Source organism: Somniosus microcephalus, chromosome 7, assembly GCF_052327205.1.
Source record: "Somniosus microcephalus isolate GS21.2 chromosome 7, FLI_Smic_1.0, whole genome shotgun sequence".
NCBI lineage: Eukaryota > Metazoa > Chordata > Chondrichthyes > Squaliformes > Somniosidae > Somniosus > Somniosus microcephalus.
The window spans coordinates 95894036-95914633 of record NC_140993.1 but is presented as its reverse complement, the minus strand read 5'-3'; positions in this window follow the sequence as shown (position 1 = coordinate 95914633).

Sequence of the window (20598 nt, the reverse complement as noted above, 5' to 3'; positions counted from 1 at the left end):
TGCCTGTTTAAATGTGAGATAATTGCTTCTTGTGGTGGTTTGTCTCTTCCATCTCCCAGTATTTCAGTCTTGACATGTTGGAATATACTTTTAATACCTTCGAAATCTGGTCTACTTTAAAGTTTTGATAAATATATAGGCCCTGAAATTCTTGACCTGGAGTGGGTATTAGCGATATTTACACCAAGGAGGGCAGGAACATGGGTCAGGATCCCACCCCATTTGGACCAAACTTTTAAATTCCAGTAAAGAGGGCTACAAGCAGATCTTCCAATCAACTCCCACATCAATGGGCATGTTGGGTGTACTGGTCTCGCTAGACGTGCTCCTATCTAGTTATCCAGCCAGCTAAACACTCATTCAAATAATTCCTCGAGAAACAGGTTTGCTGTTTTGAAGCTTTACTTGAACAAATTTGTGAAACTGTAAACAAAGACAAAGTATGTTTTGTACATAGAACTGAGTACTATACATTAGATGTTACATAAGATATAAACATGTTTATGACAATAGAATAGACTAATTGTATAACTAAATAGCACTGGAGCTAAACTTTGGTAACTAACACTAATAACTTCTTATAGACAAAGTATTGTCAAATACTACACTGACAAGGTTGCTATCCTGTTATTAAACAAAGATACTCACAGACATTGTGCCTTGCCTAGCATATAAGATGAGATGGCACAGGATTGAGAATCCCTCATGTGAGATTCTCCATAACTCTGCCAGGTTCTTCCTGGAATACTACTTCCGGGTCAAAACAGGAAGGTCAAATAACCTATTGCAGCATACTAACACTGCTATACACTAACTACCACTAGAGGGTGCTATCTGCATGTAATAAGTCCAGTACATTGGGAGGTGAGTTCCCAGGTTTCCCAGGGAAATTCCTACCTTTATGCCCTTGAATGGACTCAGTGGAACTCACACCAATTGAGACCTAGCGTGAATTCATTTGAGGCCGTCTAAAGGTCCCAAACTGTCATTTGAGTAAGGTGATTAATCGTGGAGGAGATTGATTACCTTTTATGGATGGAATGATTAGTTGAAGTTGAAGAGCAAAAAAAAAAGGTTTCTTCCTTCAGCCCATTTGGGTCTCCAGAGCACCCCACAAAGGCAAATTGGCTTGAGTTGGGATATGCTGTGGCCGGGTCTCCATGTCCCCAGACTCCCCGGGTGTACTGCCCATTTCAAGGCTCGTGCGCACCATACCCGATCCCCCCCATTAAAATCAGGGCCACTATTTCTTCCCTAAAAATCAAAATTTTCCATCCTGCACACAGTTTTTCTGTCAGCCTTCATACATCACGTTAATAAAACTCAAATTTTGTGTCACACTTTTGCCTGATTGGTTCAAATTTCACATTCATTAAACAGTGACAAAGCACAAATAGAGAATGTTGCATACAGAAGCTGGGTCATTGAATAGAGAGTGTACAGCTCAGCAAGATGATGCCAGTGTTGGGAAACCATAGTTTGGATATATTTCTTAAGGCTAAAGGGATCAAGGGATATGGGGAGAAGGCAGTGACAGGGTACTGAATTTGGATGATCAGCCATGATCTCACTGAATGGCAGAGCAGGCTCGAGGGGCTGAATGGCCTACTCCTGCTCCTATCTTCTATGTTTCTATGTTTCTAAGATCATTTGATGTTGTCTTCTCACATGCTACTGAATACATCATGACAAAATTTTATACTGAAGCTGAAATATTAATGTTACTGATGCTGTTGAGATGGTGACTCCAACCAAGAACTAAAGGTTGGACAATAGAGCTGGTCATTTAATGTCAGGAAATTGGATAAAAGAAAGACTTGCCTTTATATTGCACCTTTCAGGATGTCCCAAAGCACTTTTACAGCCAATGAAGTACTTTTAAAGTGTAGTCACTGTTGTAATGTAGAAAACATTAGAATACCTTGGACACATCAGCTGAATATAAACCTGAATTGAATCAATTATGTAAAGTGTTAGACAAAATGCTGCTTTATGGGTAAGTACAACTATTGAAGTGTACATTGCAGAAAGAGGCCACTTAGCCCATGTCTGCTAGAGCACACCCAAACTAAACCCACTGCTCTGCTCTTTCTCCCCATAGCCCTGTATCTGCCATTAAAATTGCCTCGAGATCCTAGCTGAGAAATAGAACCCTGATTTGCAAATACTTATGAGGCATCTGTCTGAGTCAAGCAGACACTTTCAACTGCCTGGTGTTAAAACTGTCACAGTGGCAGTCTGAGTGACAGAAAATACCATGTCATTTTAACTCCCATTCTACATGGTTTCTGTCAAATGGAGGGAGTTAAAATCCCCCCTTATGACTCTAAGAAACCTCGTCATAATTGTAAAACCCCTTATGCCCCACTATAAACATCCTGGGGGTTACCATTGATCAGAAACTGAACTGGACCAGCCATATAAATACTGTGGCTACAAGAGCAGGCCAGAGGCTGGGAATTCTGCCGCGAGTGTCTCACCTCTTGACTCCCCAAAGCCTTTCCACCATCTACAAGGCACAAGTCAGGAGTGTGATGGAATACTATCGATTTGCCTGAATGAGTGCAGCTCCAACAACACTCAAGAAGCTCGACACCATTCAGGATAAACCAGCCCGCTTGATTGGCACTCCATCCACCACCTTCAACATTCACTCCCTCCACCACCGGCGCACTGTGGCTGCTGTGTGTACCATCTACAAGATGCACTGCAGCAACTCGCCAAAGCTCCTTCAACAGCACCTTCCAAACCCGCGACCTCTACCACTTAGAAGGACAAGGGCAGCAGATGCATGGGGACATCACCACCTACAAGTTCCCCTCCAAGTCACACACCATCCCGACTTGGACCTGTATCGCCGTTCCTTCACTGTCGCTGGGCCAAAATCCTGGAACTCCCTTCCTAACAGCATTGTGGGTGTACCTACACCATATGGACTGCAGTGGTTCAAGAAGGCAGCTCACCACACTAATGTATATACCTTTAAGGGGGGAACTACTTTTTACAGCTCATGTATACTGTAGTACCGGCAGTGACCACACCTGTATATAGCACTGAGTAGTAATCTGTACAGTTCAGTTCCAGAGTGAGCCACGTTGAGTAAACACCTGTTGTACCGTTCTCCTGCAGTCTTGTGTCTTACTACTGATGGACACAACATTGGCGACGAGGCAAATTCAATCCTACCTGCAACTCTGCATCACCTCCCAGGGATTCGTTCCTGGAGACCAGTAGATTGGAGGTCAAGGCCAGAGACACGGGCGTCGACCACGGGCAACCGCCCAGTCATCCAGCAGAGACTCGAGAATTGCGGGGGAGGCTGTTGAGAGCCAGGCTTGGCTTTCCAGTCGCGGTGGTCCAGCAAAACGGGCTGGCAACAGGTAGTGCGCAGACCCTTCCCGGACAGCGGCGGGCTAGAGCCCGACCGAGCGGCACAGCAAAGGGCCGAGCAGCGTCGACGGGAGAGAGAGAGAGAGGGCAGAGTGCACAGGGCGCAGCCGGTGTTCAGGGGCCGAGCAGCGTCGAGGAGAGGGAGAGAGACGTGCAGAAACCCGCGAGGTGCCGACATTGCCACGAGGACCGCCGAGAGCGGCGTTGGCAGCAGCGCAGGAGAAGCGCGCGAAACCTACAGGGTGCCGCCATTGCCACGAGGACCGCTGAGAGCGGCGTTGGCAGCAGCGGGGGAGGAAGGAAAGCGCGGGAGACGCCATTTTAAGCAATTTTAAACCACACCCAAAATGCCGAAGAGTGGCAGTATCACCGCATTTGACAATGAAGTTGAAGGTTGGACTACATATGTCGAACGAATAGAGGTATACTGCAAGGCAAATGAGGTGTCAAATGACAAGAAAGCGCCGGTATTGTTAAATTTAATGGGTGCAAAGACGTATGGCTTATTACAAAATCTAGTAACCCCAGCGAAGCCAGTGGAAAAGAGTTTTGGAGACATAGTGACGATACTACAGGAATATTTAAACTCCACACCGCTGCTGATAGCAGAAAGATTCAAGTTTCACAAGCGGAACTAGCATAAGGATGAAAGCAATGCTGAATATTTAACAGAACTGCGTAAACTATCGAAACACTGCCAGTTTGGAACGGGACTGGTAGATACCTTAAGGGACAAGTTTGTGTGTGGGCTTCAAAGTGAAGGAACCCAGAAATGGCTTTTATCTGAAAAGGACCTTACGCTGGAAAAGGCTTTCAGCATTGCGGTATCATATGAAGCAGCAGCACGGGGCGCTGCAGAGATACAACAGAGGCCGCAAGAATATGGCACAAACGAAATGTCATACAGAACAGGGAAGTGCTATCGCTGCGGCAGACAACACACGACCACAATGATTGCTGGTTCAAAGACAAAGTGTGCAGACAGTGTGGAAAAGTAGGACACATAGCACGAGTCTGCAGGTCGGGAAAGAAAACCAGCAATAAGAAATCTCCAAAAGAAAAGTACAAGAAAGTACATAAGGTGACGGAGAATAGTTCAGACGAACAAAAGGGTGATACCGACTCCGAAAGCAGGGAGCTGAGTTGTCTGAAACTACATAATGTGATCAAAACGGAGGATCACCGAACCATTTGGGACACTCTCAAGATAGCAGGAGTCCAAGTAAAAATGGAATTGGACACAGGATCAGCCCCAACAGTCATAAACCGACGGGACTACGAGCGGCTATTCTCACACATACCCTTGAGAGACACAAAAATTATTTTGAAGACGTACACGGGGCAAAAAGTCTACCCAAAAGGAAAAATAAGGGTGACCGTTATATAGAACGGTAAGGAAACACCAAAACTAGACCTGTATGTATTGCAAGATGGAGGACCACCATTACTGCGACGTGAATGGATCCGGAAAATACAGCTGGATTCGCATTCCATACAAGCACTGACTGTGTCTGCCAAAAAGGATGACGACGTCACACCTGGGCGACTGTCAAAGATCCTAACCGATGCGCAAGAAGTGTTCCAGCAAGGACTCGGAACACTAAAAGGCATGACAGCAACAATTAAAATCGAAGAAAACGCAAGCCCAAAATTTTTTAAGGCCAGACCAGTACCTTATGCGATCCGCCCAGCCGTCGAAGTAGAGCTGGAGAGTTTGGAACATTCAGGAGTACTGTCCAAGGTAGACTGGAGCGAGTGGGCTACACCCATCGTCCCTGTGATGAAAAAGTCGTTGAGCAGCACGCCTGGGGAACCAAGGAAGGTTCGCATCTGTGGGGACTTTAAGGTAACAGTGAACCCAATCCTTCACACCGTGCAATATCCACTTCCGCGGATTGAAGATATTTTCGCCTCGCTATCTGGAGGGAAACGCTTCACTAAGATTGATCTGGCCCAGGCGTATCTGCAAATGGAGGTAGAAGAAGCATCAAAAAAATACCTCACAATCAACACCCATAAAGGTCTCTACCAATACAACCGGCTGGTATTCGGGGTAGCATCAGCTCCGGCTATTTGGCAGAGGGCAATGGAACAAGTCCTGCAAGGGATCCCAGGGACCCAGTGTTATTTAGACGACATCCAGGTCACGGGTGAAAATGACAGTGATCACCTCACCAACCTGGAGCAGGTGCTCACTAGATTGCAGGAATATGGGCTCTGAGCTAACCGCCCTAAATGCGAGTTTTTTAAAAAACAGATCTCGTATTGTGGCCACGTTATCGATAAAGAGGGGTTACATAAGTCCCCAGAAAAGATTGAGGCAGTAGTCAAGGCTCCAGCACCGGAAAATGTGTCACAACTGAGGTCGTTCCTCGGGCTGGTAAACTACTACCATAAGTTCTTGCCAAATTTGTCTACAATACTACACCCACTGAACACCCTACTGCAAACTGGAGTGCCATGGAAGTGGAGTGATGAATGTAAATGAGCTTTCCAGAAGGGCAAAACACTAATCACATCGAAAGAGGTATTGGCCCATTTCAACCCAGCACTACCAATTCGGTTGGCGTGTGATGCGTCACCCTACGGCATTGGAGCGGTGCTGTCGCACAAATTCTCGGGTGGCTCAGAGAGGCCAATAGCCTTTGCGTCAGGATCACTAAACTCAGCCGAGCGTAACTACGCCCACATTGACAGGGAGGCCCTCAGCCTAGTGTGGGGAGTGAAAAAGTTCAATCACTATCTGCACGGGCAGCAATTCACCTTGCTGACTGACCACCAGCCTCTTGTCTCCATTTTTAATCCGAAGAAGGGTGTTCCGGTGATGACTGCGCAACGACTACAAAGATGATCATTCTTTCTAGGGGTGCACCACTATGAGATTGAATATAAGGGCACGAAACAGCATGGAAATGCTGATGGGCTATCACGCCTGCCACTGCCTACTGCGGAGGAAGCACCAGCAGTGGACAGTGGATCCTGTCGAAATATTTCATTCAACTATAGTTGAAAACCTACCGGTAACTAACGTTCGTATAGAAAAGGAGACCCGAAATGACCCGACACTGTCTCGGGTATATGATTTGACGGTGAAGGGATGGCCAGCACATGGTGACTCACTGTTGCCAGCATTCTCGACAAGAAGAGAACAGCTGTCAGTGTGCCGGGGGACCTTGATGTGTGGATCCCGAGTGGTAATTTCACCCAAGTTAAGGGATAGAGAGCTCAATGAGCTTCATGAGGGTCATCTGGGAGGGGTAAAAATGAAAAGCCTTGCCAGTGGCTGGGAATCAATAAACAAATCGAGGACCTGACCAGCTGCTCAGGATGCCAGAAAGTCCAAAATGCACCACCACATGCCCCTCTACACCCATGGGAGTGGCCCTCATCTCCATGGCAACGGGTGCATATTGATTTTGCTGGTCCTTTCATGAACTCAATGTTTTTAATAGCCGTGGATGCGCACTCGAAATGGCCTGAGGTCATCAAAATGTCCTCCACCACCACGGAGAAAACTATTGCAGTCCTACGGACCATTTTTGCCAGGAACGGCTTGCCAGATCAGATTTGCTCTGATAACGGACCGCAGTTTGTGTCCGAAGAATTCCGGAGGTTTATGAAGAAGAATGGGGTAAGGCATTACACATCCGCCCCGTATCATCCAGCCACAAATGGATTGGCTGAGAGGTTCGTACAAACCTTTAAGAAGGCAATAAAGGCTATGTACAATGACAACATTCCGCTGCAGCATAAGGTGGACAATTTCCTGTTCGCCTACCGGAATGCGACACATGCAGTCACCAACCAGGCCCCGGCCATGATGTTCTTTAACCGAAGGTTAAGATCTCGCCTGGATTTCCTCAGACCAAACGTACGAAGAGATGTTGAGAGTAAGCAATTCCAGCACATCCATGAGAAGCCAACAAGGAGCTTCAATGTAGGGCAACCAGTCTTGGCCCGCGACTACCGAACAGAAAAATGGCAGCCAGGAACGATATGCACACGGCAGGGCCCACTAATGTACACAGCGGACGTTAGGGAGAACATCGTGAGACGCCATGCTGACCAGATCCTAGAGTCACAGGAACAAGTCAACCCCATGCCTCGCCCATACGTACCTGGTGAGGAACCCGACGTACAGGTCGCATCTACCCCAGAAACAATAGCATCGGAAGCTGATGACCCAACCGACGACAGGGTGCCAGAATCGCCTCCACACGAAGAGCGAGACACTCGGGAAAGGCACTATCCAGAAAGGATCAGGAAGCCTCCCCAAAGACTGATTATATAAATGGACTATTTTCAGCTAACGTTGTATGTTAAAAGTGTTAATTGTAATTAGTTTGATATTTAATTGTTAAATGAGTGTTATGGTACTGTTAATCTAAAAGAGGAGGAATTGTAATGTATATATCTTTAAGGGGGGAACTACTTTTTACAGCTCATGTATACTGTAGTACCGGCAGTGACCACACCTGTATATAGCACTGAGTAGTAATCTGTAAAGTTCAGTTCCAGAGTGAGCCACGTTGAGTAAACACCTGTTGCACCGTTCTCCTGCAGATTGTGTCTTACTACTGACGGACACAACAACCACCATCTTCTCAAGGGCAATTAGTGATGGGCACTAAATGCAGGCCTAGCCAGCGACGCCCACGTCCCATCAATGAATAAAAAAAAAGAGGAGTGTCTTGAGATACTGGCATCAGAGGAGGCTAAGAGGATATTTGATGAGAGGTTTTACAATTATGACGGGGTTTCTTAGAGTCATAAGGGGGGATTTTAACTCCCTCCATTTGACAGAAACCATGTAGAATGGGAGTTAAAATGACATGGTATTTTCTGTCACTCAGACTGCCACTGTGACAGTTTGAACACCAGGCAGTTGAAAGTGTCTGCTTGATTCAGACAGATGCCTCATAAGTATTTGCAAATCAGGGTTCTATTTCTCAGCTAGGATCTCGAGGCAATTTTAATGGCAGATACAGGGCTATGGGGAGAAAGAGCAGAGCAGTGGGTTTAGTTTGAGTGTGCTCTAGCAGGCATGGGCTAAGTGGCCTCTTTCTGCAATGTACACTTCAATAGTTGTACTTACCCATAAAGCAGCATTTTGTCTAACACTTTACATAATTGATTCAATTCGGGTTTATATTCGGCTGATGTGTCCAAGGTATTCTAATGTTTTCTACATTACAACAGTGACTACACTTCAAAAGTACTTCATTGGCTGTAAAAGTGCTTTGGGACATCCTGAAAGGTGCAATATAAAGGCAAGTCTTTCTTTTATCCAATTTCCTGACATTAAATGACCAGCTCTATTGTCCAACCTTTAGTTCCTGGTTGGAGTCACCATCTCAACAGCATCAGTAACATTAATATTTCAGCTTCAGTATAAAATGTTGTCATGATGTATTTAGTAGCATGTGAGAAGACAACATCAAATGATCTTAGATACATAGAAACATAGAAGATAGGAGCAGGAGTAGGCCATTCGGCCCCTCGAGCCTGCTCCGCCATTCAATGAGAGCATGGCTGATCATCCAAATTCAGTATCCTGTCACTGCCATCTCCCCATATCCCTTGATCCCTTTAGCCTTAAGAAATATGTCCAACTCCTTCTTGAATATATTTAATGAATTGGCCTCCATTGCCTTCTGTGGTAGAGAATTTCACAGGTTTACCACTCTCTGGGTGAAGAAATTCCTCCTCATCTCTGTCCTAAATGGCTTACCCCTTATCCTTAGACTGTGACCCCTGGTTCTGGACTCCCCTGCCATCGGGAACATCCTTCCTGCATCCAGTCTGTCTAGTCCTGTTAGAATTTTATAAGTTTCAATCAGATCCCCTCTCATTCTTCTAAACTCCAGCGAGTACAAGCCCAATCGACCCAATCTCTCCTCATACGTAATTTCTGCCATCCCAGGTATCAGTCTGGTGAATCTTCGCTGCACTCTATCCATGGCAAGAACATCTTTCCTCAGATAAGGCGACCAAAACTGCACACAATACTCAAGGTGTGGTCTCACCAAGGCCCTGTACAACTGCAGCAAGACATCCTTGTTCTTGTACTCGAACCCTCTCGCTATGGAGGCCAACATACCATTTGCCTTCTTAACCGCCTGCTGCACCTGCATGCTTACCTTCAGCGACTGGTGCACAAGGACACCCAGGTCTCGTTGCACTTCCCCTTCTCCCAATCTATTGCCGTTCAGATAATAATCTGCCTTCCTGTTTTTGCCACCAAAGTGGATAACCTCGCATTTATCCACATTATACTGCATCTGCCATGCTTCTGCCCAATCACCCAGCCTGTCCAAATCATACTGGAGTTTCTTGGCAACCTCCTCACAGCACACACGCCCACCCAGCTTTGTGTCATCTGCAAACTTGGAGATATTACATCTAGTTCCATCATCTAGATCATTAATATATATTGTGAATAGTCCTAGGACCGATCCCTGCGGTACCCCACTAGTCACTGCCTGCCACTCGGAAAACGTGTCGTTTATTCCAAATCTTTGCTTCCTGTCTGCCAACCAGTTCTTTATCCAAGTCAGTACCTTGCCCCCAATCCCATGTGCCTTAACTTTACACGCTAATCTCTTATGCGGGACCTTATCGAATGCCTTCTGAAAGTCCAAATACACCACATCCACTGGTTCTCCCTTATCTATTCTATCAGTTACATCCTCAAATAATTCCAGAAGATTAGTCAAGCACGATTTACCTTTTGTTAATCCATGTTGACTTTGTCCGATCCTGTCACTGTTTTCCAAGTGCTCTGCTACTACATCTTTTATAATGGACTCTAGCATTTTTCCCACTACCGATGTCAGGCTTACCAGTGTATAATTCCCCGTTTTCTCTCTACCACCTTTTATGAATAGTGGTGTAACATTAGCTACCCTCCAATCCATGGGAACATGTTCCAGAGTCTATCGAATTTTGGAAGATGACCAGCAATGCATCTACCATTTCTAGGGCCACTTCCTTAAGTTCCCTAGGATGTAGATTATCAAATCAAATGGCAAATCTCAAGGAACTAAGCAGCTATTCTTTTTAAAATCGAGGATACCTGGTTGAAGGGCCAAGGCCCAATGTACAGAAAAGAATGGAAGAAAGGAATGGGGCAAAAGACAAGGGTCTTGAAATCTGATAATGTGGGAAAACGGGCGGTGCCACGGGTGAGCAAGGTTATGAGCACATCCATAAAAAGAGCACGGGTGCTGCCTGCTGATTTAAATGATCGGAGTGCAGAACCTACCGTGCAATGCGCTATTTTGGGCGGTACGCTAAGCAGGAGGCCCAATGTTGTGGGCCTTAGCATCCCTGGAGCGAGGCAGCATTGTATTAAAGCTAGGCTGTCATTTTCAAAAGCAGTCTCGAGCCCTTAAGGGGGAATTGCCTTCTAAAATGAAAAACATAAGAACATTTAATAATAGGCAGTCTTTAGGACTTCGAGCTCAACTGCCTTCTGAAAAAAAAATGTTAAAAATAATTCCAAAATGGCAGTCTTCAGCTCTTAAAGTTGAATTGCCTTCTGTACATAAAAATAATGGTAAAAGTGCTTCAGCACTAACACAAATGGCTCAGCAAGCCAGGGAAGGGGCACCCAGTGTCTCACACACAGCACTACAGCTTTGTGCAGGGGGTTAACACTGTAAGAGAGGCCCTCTACCCACAGGGGGCCAGGAGGTCCTCCAGAAAGAAGGATGTGGGACCAGATCACTGAAGTCATCACTGCCAGCAACGTCGCCCCCAGGACCTGGCACTAGTGCCCAAAGAAGTTTCATGGCCTAAGACCACTGGTCAAGGTCAGTGAATACAACTTCAAAAGCCTTCTCCTACCAACTCACACACTGCTCAATGCACGACCCCTATCCCCCATCACTCACCTACCAACAATCTCTACGAAACACAAGGCACACCTCGCCCCTTTGGAGGAGATGGTAGGGGCTTGGTTGGGCATGGCTGTGCCCTTGGTCAGCGGCAGGGCTAAAAGAATACAAGATGTTGGTATCCTCATACGTTATCCTCCTTCTCACATCTCACTTCACCCTCATCATACAATCTCTTCTGACCTACAAGCTGTGCATGGTGTAAGCATGCACCTCTTGTGTTCTCGTCCTCCCTTCGCCACAACCCTACCCAAGCCTTCCTCATTTCAGACACCCAAGAAATCCAGCCAGTGGTTGACCAAGAAGAGGGAGAGCAGAGTGAACAAGAAGAAGAAACACCATCACTCGATATCACACTCGCAGCCAACAGCTCCTCGAGGTTGTCCTGCAAGGCCATCTGCAGTGTTCTCCACTGAAAGTCAGCAGCCTTCCACCAGCCATGCTGCAGCCACTGGAGTAGAGCACTAGTATAGGTGAAGGCACACACAAGACAGTCACTAAGAGAATGCACATGCATGATTAGTTGAAATCTTGACGTCATATTGGAAGCATATATAGATAAAGTTGGATTGGAAAGTTTGCTTTGTGGTGGCTTTTACTTCAGCATTGTGGCCAAGAGGATGCTGCGGTGATCAGTAACAGAGGGAAGGTAAGGTGTGGGACTAATGTTGAAAGGGGAATTGGGGTTGAAGTCACTGGTATCACAGGCGGGTGATTCCATCCCGGATATCCCGGCCAGAAAGGAGCTGTCTGGGTTGCATCCTTCCTTCTGCTTCCTCCTCTTGTGCGTCTTCCTCTTCTGCGTCTTCCTCTTCCATCTGCAAGCAGCTTGTCCCCTTGACTGCCTCTGCTTCATCTCCATGTGCCCCTCAGGACTGTGAGCAAGTGGTCTTCTCAGATGCAAAATACTGTGGATGCTGGAAATCTGAAATAAAAGCAGAAAACGCTGGAAATACTCAGCAGGTCAGGTAGCATCTCGAGCTGAAGTGTTAACTCTGTTTCTCTCTCCACAGATGCTGCCTGACTTGCTGAGTATTTCCAGCATTTTCTGTCTTCTCAGAGACCTTCCTTTACCATCCAAAACCTTGCAAGCATCCAGCACACTTTAACAACTTTTTTAATGTATTGCCTCAAGCCACTACTTCCATAAAATATTTTGTTAAAGTCCAAAAGCTGAAATCCAAGCTTACCTGAAAGATATGTGTGTCCTTTTAAGAAGCGCTGACAGCATCTCTGCAGGACTGCCTCATGCACATTTTTCTGTGTGTATTTAGGACAGGGCGTTTTGGCGTGCGAGAATGGCCAAAATAGCAGTCGTGGCGTCAAATCAGGCGTTGCACGCCGATTGACATCACTATCTACTCATTTAAATTTGAGAGGCCAGCGCTGGCAATGGCAGCGCTATGGCCCTCACCAAAATGGTGACCATCATGTCCCACGCTAGAAGTGGGCGGAAGTGAGGCAGCCGCCATTTTTTCAACAAAACCGGCTTTAACGGCCAGGGTTACAATGGGGAATTTCTAGGCCAAGATAAACCAAGCAGTAGGTGATAAAACGTTTAGATTTTAAAAGCCAGTCATCCTCTAGTGCTCTGATTACTTTTTGTAAACTTCAAAATTGCCGTAGACAACAGGGCTGATTTTTCAAATGCCACTTCCAGCAAGAAGCTTTGCCCATTAGGAGCACACAATGGAAAATCAAAGGCTCACTCTCCATCATATTCTGCTCATTTAAATTAATTGTCAGAACATTGTGCAGACTGCACCTGTGATTTCTTGATATGCAGTACTGACAGGCCAAGCTCTAAGCCGGGAGCAACATATAAAGAATTGTCTCTTATGTCTTGTGTTCTATTTCTTCATCAACAAGCAGTTTTGACATTTGCATTTGCCAATATGGATGCACTTTATACTCAAATAATTAGAAACAGGCTTTGCAATGACATGAAGTGTGCTGTTTGCATCCAATTTTGCACGGTCAACTTATTATCATAATTATATATACCCCTAGGTACAGATTTGGATGACTACAGGGAGTACACTAGTGGTGGGTGCAGAAAATTAGGTGCAAGTGAAACCTGAAGGGATGGGGGCAATTAAAGGTGTGTGTTCCAACTGGGTGACTAAAATTCTGAAGCTCTTTAGAAAGGCTCAAGAAGTAAACTCTGTTCAGTTACGAACTGCACACATAATTTAAGCAACAATTTTGTTCAAGTGCTCCAAACGATTCTCAATATCTAGAAGAATTGAAACAAAGCTTGGTGACAGAGCAATATATTGACGAATATTGTCAAATTTTAAAGGAATCATTAAGACCACATAGAGGTATTATGGTATCTAACATAGGTTTCTTATGAAGGATTGGTAAAGGTGAATTATGTTCTAACTCAAGAGAGCTTAAACATGTCTCAGCAGTAGTTCAGAATAATTGAATAATTCAGAACACAAGCCACATCAATTATTTTCTAATTATCATTAAGACCCTCTCCAAGCCTTATCATCATAAACATAATCCTTTGAATAAAAATTCAGTCGTAGTCTAGCTGCACTGATGTAAGGGGAGCTTTATCAAATGCAGTATTCAATTTGACTGTTCAGATCCTCAAATAGATTTCAAAACTTGTTGGTAAAATGCATCTTAGGGTAACAGAAATGATGGTAGAAATTCTGTCCTGGGATAGAAATCTCTGGGAGGAAGTGAGACTATTACAATAAATATTTTTGTTTCTTATTGTATAATATAGAATGATACATCACAACAGCTTACTAATAGCGATGAACCAGAAACTCTATTTAAAAGCTAGCATTTATGTGAACTTATAAAAGTTTTTCTCTAAAGAATTTTCAGCAAATCAACACTTCCAGTGACCATATTTACACAACGTCCTAGATGTCAGTCACAATATTATCATTAAAAAATATATTATAAATAATCACTAAATTTATTATTTCGCCTACTGTTGAGGTTTAATTATGTACAACTTATCGTGCCTGACTTGACTTTAAATTATCTCTCTTATTTTACAGGAAAAAAATCAAATTTCACCTACTCCTGCCTTTTTCATTCCCTACTAAGGCAACAGGAAAGGAGAAACACTTTTGATCAAATTTTAATGTGGTTAAACTCTCAAACTATGCTTTTCTTAAAGTGACTCTTTCCCCAACACAGTCATGAGGAAATGCCTCTTGCAGCTTCTTTGAATTTCAAACAGCAGCTATATGCTGAAATTAGGTCTTAAAATGCTCCTAAAAAGTAATTCCATTTTCAATACAACATCATGCACTAATGCAAGAATTTTGACAACAGATCAAGTGTCATAACCAAGGTCTACAAACAGCTATTTTTAGTAACTTCTCATTAAAGTAAATCCACCTATTCATAAATTAATAGTAAATTATTCCATATGCAAGTGCAAATTTAATGTTTGTGCAATTGATATTTGTCTTTTGTTCTTACTGGTATTGAGTATGATTACTTAACCCACACGAGTTCACAGTTGTCACTAGCAGCATTTTGTGTTTATTACCCAAGTTTTACCATTTGTTGACAAAAAAACGTGAATTAAAATGCGATGTTCTGGGGATGGGAGAAGTCTTTGCTACAGATTTAAGCCCTGATTTTAATCCAGCCCGCCCAGCGGGAATGGAGCAGGAGGGGGTTAGAATTGTAACTTGGGGCTCTCTGCACTGTTTCCACCTCCCCTAATTTTAATTCACCAGTTTTTGGCTCCGAGACAGACACCCGCCCAGGCAAGCAAAAGCCTTATTAAAATCTCAAAGTCCTGCTCCAATTACATCATACCTGCCCCCATGTGATTTTAACTCAAAATGGCAGAGGCTCTGCCCAGTCCAGACCCCAATCCCTGCGCCCCCAACCCCCCAGCAAAACCTGGTGGGATTGGTCTCTGAGCTGATGAAGTAATATAAAAAGGGGGTTCTCAGGTGCAGCTCACTGGATCACAGGATATTTTGCTGTCTGGTTTGCCAGGAAGGTTTCCAGCTTCCAGATCACTACTTCTAAATATCAGATCACTTGCAGCACTCTCGCCTCTGAGTCAGAAGGTTGTGAGTACAAGTCCCACTCCGTGAGACTTGAGCACATAATCCAGATGCAATATTGGGGGAGTGCTGCATTGTCAAAGATGCTGTCTTTCAGATGAAATGCTAAACCTAGGCCCCGCTTGCCCTCTCAAGAAGATCATAGAAACATAGAAACATAGAAGATAGGAGCAGGAGTAGGCCATTCAGCCCCTCGAGCCTGCTCCGCCATTCAATGCGATCATGGCTGATCATCCAAATTCAGTACCCGGTCCCTGCTTTCTCCCCATACACCTTGATCCCTTTAGCCTTAAGAAATATATCCAACTCCTTCTTGAATATATTTAATGAATTGGCCTCTACTGCCTTCTGTGGTAGAGAATTCCACAGGTTCACCACTCTCTGGGTGAAGAAATTCCTCCTCATTTCTGTCCTAAATGGCTTACCCCTTATCCTTAGACTGTGACCCCTGGTTCTGGATTCCCCGACCATCGGGAACATCCTCCCTGCATCTAGTCTGTCCAGTCCTGCCAGAATTTTATAAGTTTCAATGAGATCCCCTCTCATTCTTCTAAACTCCAGCGAGTACAAGCCCAATCGACCCAATCTCTCCTGAAGGGAGTTCTCCTGGTGTCCTACCAATATTTATTCCTCAACCAACATCAATAAAAATAGATCTGCTCATTATCTCATTGCAGTTTGTGGGACCTTTTTGTGTGCAAATTGGGTGTTTTTTTCATTAAATTACAACCATGACTACACTTCGAAAGTACTTCATTGACTGCAACGGAAGATGGTTGTGGTGGTTGAAGGTCAATCATCACAGCCCCAGGACATCACTGCAGGAGTTCCTCAGGGCAGTGTCCTAGGCCCAACCATCTTCAGGTGCTTCATGAATGACCTTCCCTCCAACATAAGGTCAAAAATGGGGATGTTCGCTAATGACTGCACAGTGTTCAGCACCATTCACAACTCCTCAGATAATGAAGCAGTCCATGCCCACATGCAACAAGACCTGGACGATGTTCAGGCTTGGGCTGATAAGTGGCAGTTAACATTCACGCCAGAGAAGTGCCAGTCAATGGCTATCTCCAACAAGTGAAAATCTAACCACCTCCCCTTGACATTCAACGGCATTACCATCGCTGAATCCTCCACCATCATCATCCTGGGAGTCACCATTGACCAGAAACTTAACTGGACCAGCCACATAAATACTGTGGCAACAAGAGCAGGTCAGAGGCTAGGTATTCTGCGGCGAGTGTCTCACCTCCTGACTCCCCAAAGCTTTGCCACCATCTACAAGGCACAAGTCAGGAGTGTGATGGAATACTCTCCACTTGCTTGGATGAGTGCAGCTCCAATAATACTCATGAAACTCCACACCATCCAGGACAAAGCAGCCTGCTTGATTGGCACCCCATCCAACACCTTTAACATTCACTCCCTCCACCACCGCGTACAGTGGCTGCAGTATGTACCATCTACAAGATGCACTGCAGTAACTCACCAAGGCTTCTTCAGCAGCACCTCCCAAACCCGCGACCTCTTCTACCTAGAAGGACAAGGGCAGCAGGCGCATGGGAACACCACCACCTCCAAGTTCCCCTCCAAGGCACACGCCATCCTGACTTAGAAGTACAATGAAAAATGGCACAACATGGGAGACAGCGGGCTCCATGTTTTTCTGACGCTGCACTGGAGTTCTTGGTGCAGAAAGTTGAAAGGAGGAGCGATATCCTGTATCCACAGGGGGCCAGGAGGCCCTCCAGACACACGGTCAAAATCCAGTGGGAGTGATAGCCGTGGAGGTCAATGCCAGGAATCTAGCCTCGAGAACTTGGATGCAGTGCAGCAAGAAGTTCAGTGACCTCACACTAGTGGTCAAGGTCAGTGAGTGCTTCTTCAAAGGCCATATCCCACCAACTGCACCACTAGCCTCACACACTGCTCAATTCACCATACCTCTCTACTCACCTACCAACATTCTCTATTAATCAGGACTCATACCTAACATTCATATGCTTCACCCCACCCTCACACATTTAGCAATGCATCAAGACTTGCACCCACATCTCACAGCTTGTACACACTGCCAAATATTCCACCATGACAGCCACATCACCCAAACAGATTGCTCAACACCCCCTAACACACTTCCCTCTCTCTTGCAGGACAAAGTGGCACATAACCAGAGACAACAGGAACGAACCGGAGGGGGAAAGGCACGTCTGCATATCCTAACCCCCATGCAGAGGACGGTGCTGGCCACTATTGGAAGGGTCATTGCTGAGCCCGTGACCAGCAGCGGGGCTGAAACCATTGTAGATGGTGGTATCCTAATACCTAATCCTCCTTCGCACTCCCCACTTTCCCCTCAGCCCACAATCTCTTCTTACTTAAAAACTGCAGATGGTGTAAGACCTCTTACTCTCCATCACTTCCCTCACCACAACCTACTCTTGTGCCTTTTACCTTTCAGATACTGAAGAACTGCCAACTGGTCAGGCAGTGGAGGAACACCAAGAAGAGATTGATGATGAAGACCCACCGTCGCTTGATTTAGACTCAAGGCGGGATCTGCTTGTAGCGAAACACTGGGCATGAGTTCGCTGCAACCAAGGCAGTGGGCAAGGATAATGCAGGTGGCAGCTCACCGGAGGGTGAGGTCACACATGAGTTCTGCTGTAGAGGACTCAGATGAGGACTTTGATGGGGCAGGCTACAGAAGAAGGCATACATAACAAAATGCTTGGTGCATTTAGCCTGCCAGATAGCCTGCATTCAATGTTAAGGAGCATGGAGGAGTCCAGCACCAACATGGCACAGGGCTTTGCGCATAGCTTGGAGCCCATCCTTTCCAGCATGAAACTGATGGCCAACTCCATCAGCACACTTGCGGACCCAACGATGATGCAGCGTCCGATGGCTGATGTCTCAGCTTCCATTGCAGCTTCCACCAAAAGTCTGAGAGCTGCAGTGGAAGCTCAGACTGAAGTCATGCAAGGTCAGCTTGCTGCCACACAAGCTTAGACTGTTGCCATCATGGCTGCGGGTATCACTGTTCAAAGGGGCTTGCATGGTGTCATAGCAGTTCAGCAATCTGTTGTCTAACATATTACTAGGGGAGTGGCAGTGGCTCCATGGAGCATGAACCTGCTGTCCTCTCTCAGGATGACAGCATTCATGCTGCCACCCCTGCCACTCCACCATTGCTATTGCCAGTCAGTCAGCCAGCCGAACTGTGGTCGCCCATGCCAAGATGGTGCAGTCTGAAGCCGGGCCTTCTGGGCCCAGAGCTGCTTGAGGTCATCCTCCCAGGTCATCTGCAGTCTCCCTCACTGAATGTCAGCAGTCTTCCACCAGCCATGCTGCATCCACTGGGGTAGCACTTCGTACGAGCACTAGAAAAGGCAAAAGTACAGAGAAGACAGGCACTAAGGAAATGCACAAGAGTGATGAGTTTAATTGTGTATGGAATATGGCATGCTTTATAAATTTTGTTTGCAATGTTTATTTTGTGCTGGCTTTTATTTTTGCATTGTGTACAAGAGGACGATGTATTGGTCAGTAACAGAGCAGTCCATGCCTGCATGCAACAAGACCTGGACAACATTCAGGCTTGGGCTGATAAGTGGCAGGTAACGTTCGTGCAACAGATTCCTCGTATAGCGTGTGGCAGAGCGTGCACTTCGGCCGAAATTTTCATTACCTGGGCGGGCCGGGTGTAGGCGGTCGGTGTGGTGTGTCGGAACCCTGTTCTTTTTATCTTCCCGCTCCACATTCGTAATAACTTTTACCGCTGCACAATAGAGAGCATCCTGACGAACTGTATCACAGTATGGTACGGCAGCTGTAACTACTATGACCGGAAAGCCCTGCAGCGGGTAGTCAAAACTGCCCAACGCATTGCTGGCACCCGGCTACCGACCATAGAGCACATACACCAGAAACGCTGTTTACGGAGGTCACGGTCCATCATCAAAGACCCTACCCACCCCAGCTACAGTCTGTTCACCCTCCTGCCATCTGGGAGACGCTACAGATGCATTCGCACCTGTACGACCAGATTTAGGAACAGCTTCTTTCCCAGGGCTGTCATCCTACTGAACTCCACAAATAAACTCTAAAGCCTGCACATCTGCCAATGCACTTTATTATGGTTATGTTAATGTTAATGTATTACAAGCCAAATGTATGTTGAATGTTTAAATGTCTTAATCTAAATGTACACTCTCGGGAGTCGCAAGCCTACATTTCGTTGTACTGCACTTGTGCACTAACAATGACAATAAAAGTTGATTTGATTTGATTTGATTTGAAATTAGCTGCGCAAATAAAGGTAAATGGATATGATATGATTGGGATTACGGAAACATGGCTCCAGGGTGACCAAGGCTGGGAACTCAACATCCAGGGGTATTCAATATTCACTCACATGAGCACATGGTCTCTATGGAGGACAGATGGCAGAGGCTCATAGACCTCCTTTCTAGGAGGGATGTCAACGTAGACTTGGGTCCACATGGCCCCACTGCTCTGCAGCACGGTGCTCTCCAGCTCCTTGCTAGCAGGGAAGTGCGGATGGCCCATGAGAGGGATGATGGTGAGAGGGGACATGGAAGTGGGGGCTCCACTCAAAGCGCTCACACTTCTCCCCCCGTTGCCTCCCCCTAAGTCAGAGCCCCAGATGCCTCCTTGGATCGCGATGGCCAAGTCTGCCCTTGCACGGGAGCAGCAGACTTTGGCGGGGCCACCACAGGCTCTAAAACCCAGAGAACATCTGCCAAATGTGTCTACGCAGTTGCAGCAGGGAAGTGAGCAGGCTGCCTGACAGCCTGCTGAAGCCACAAGGGTTGCACCTCATAGAAGCACGTGTAAATGAAAAATGACACAAAAGTAGATGCACAAGGGTATGCACATGGGTGTTTAACGAAATGTTTTTGTTCAGGTTCTGTTACTGTTATGTCACATATAAAACTATTTATTTTCACCACTTTTCGGTCATGCACATTTTTGTATGCTGCTTTGGAAGTGGCTGAGTGAGTTGGAGTGAATGGTCAGACATAATGTTACCTCCAGCAATGGGGGTTGTAGGGGGTGGTGTGTGTGTCCAATCAGCTCTGCCCCTGACTGTCTCAGAGCGGTTCGAATTGCTCCCACACCCCTGGGTTCTAGACACTGGACTTAGGTACAGGCGGCGATACAGAATTAGAGTAGACAGCTGGTTTGGTGCAAGAAAACCGTAATTTTATTAAAGGCACAATAAGATT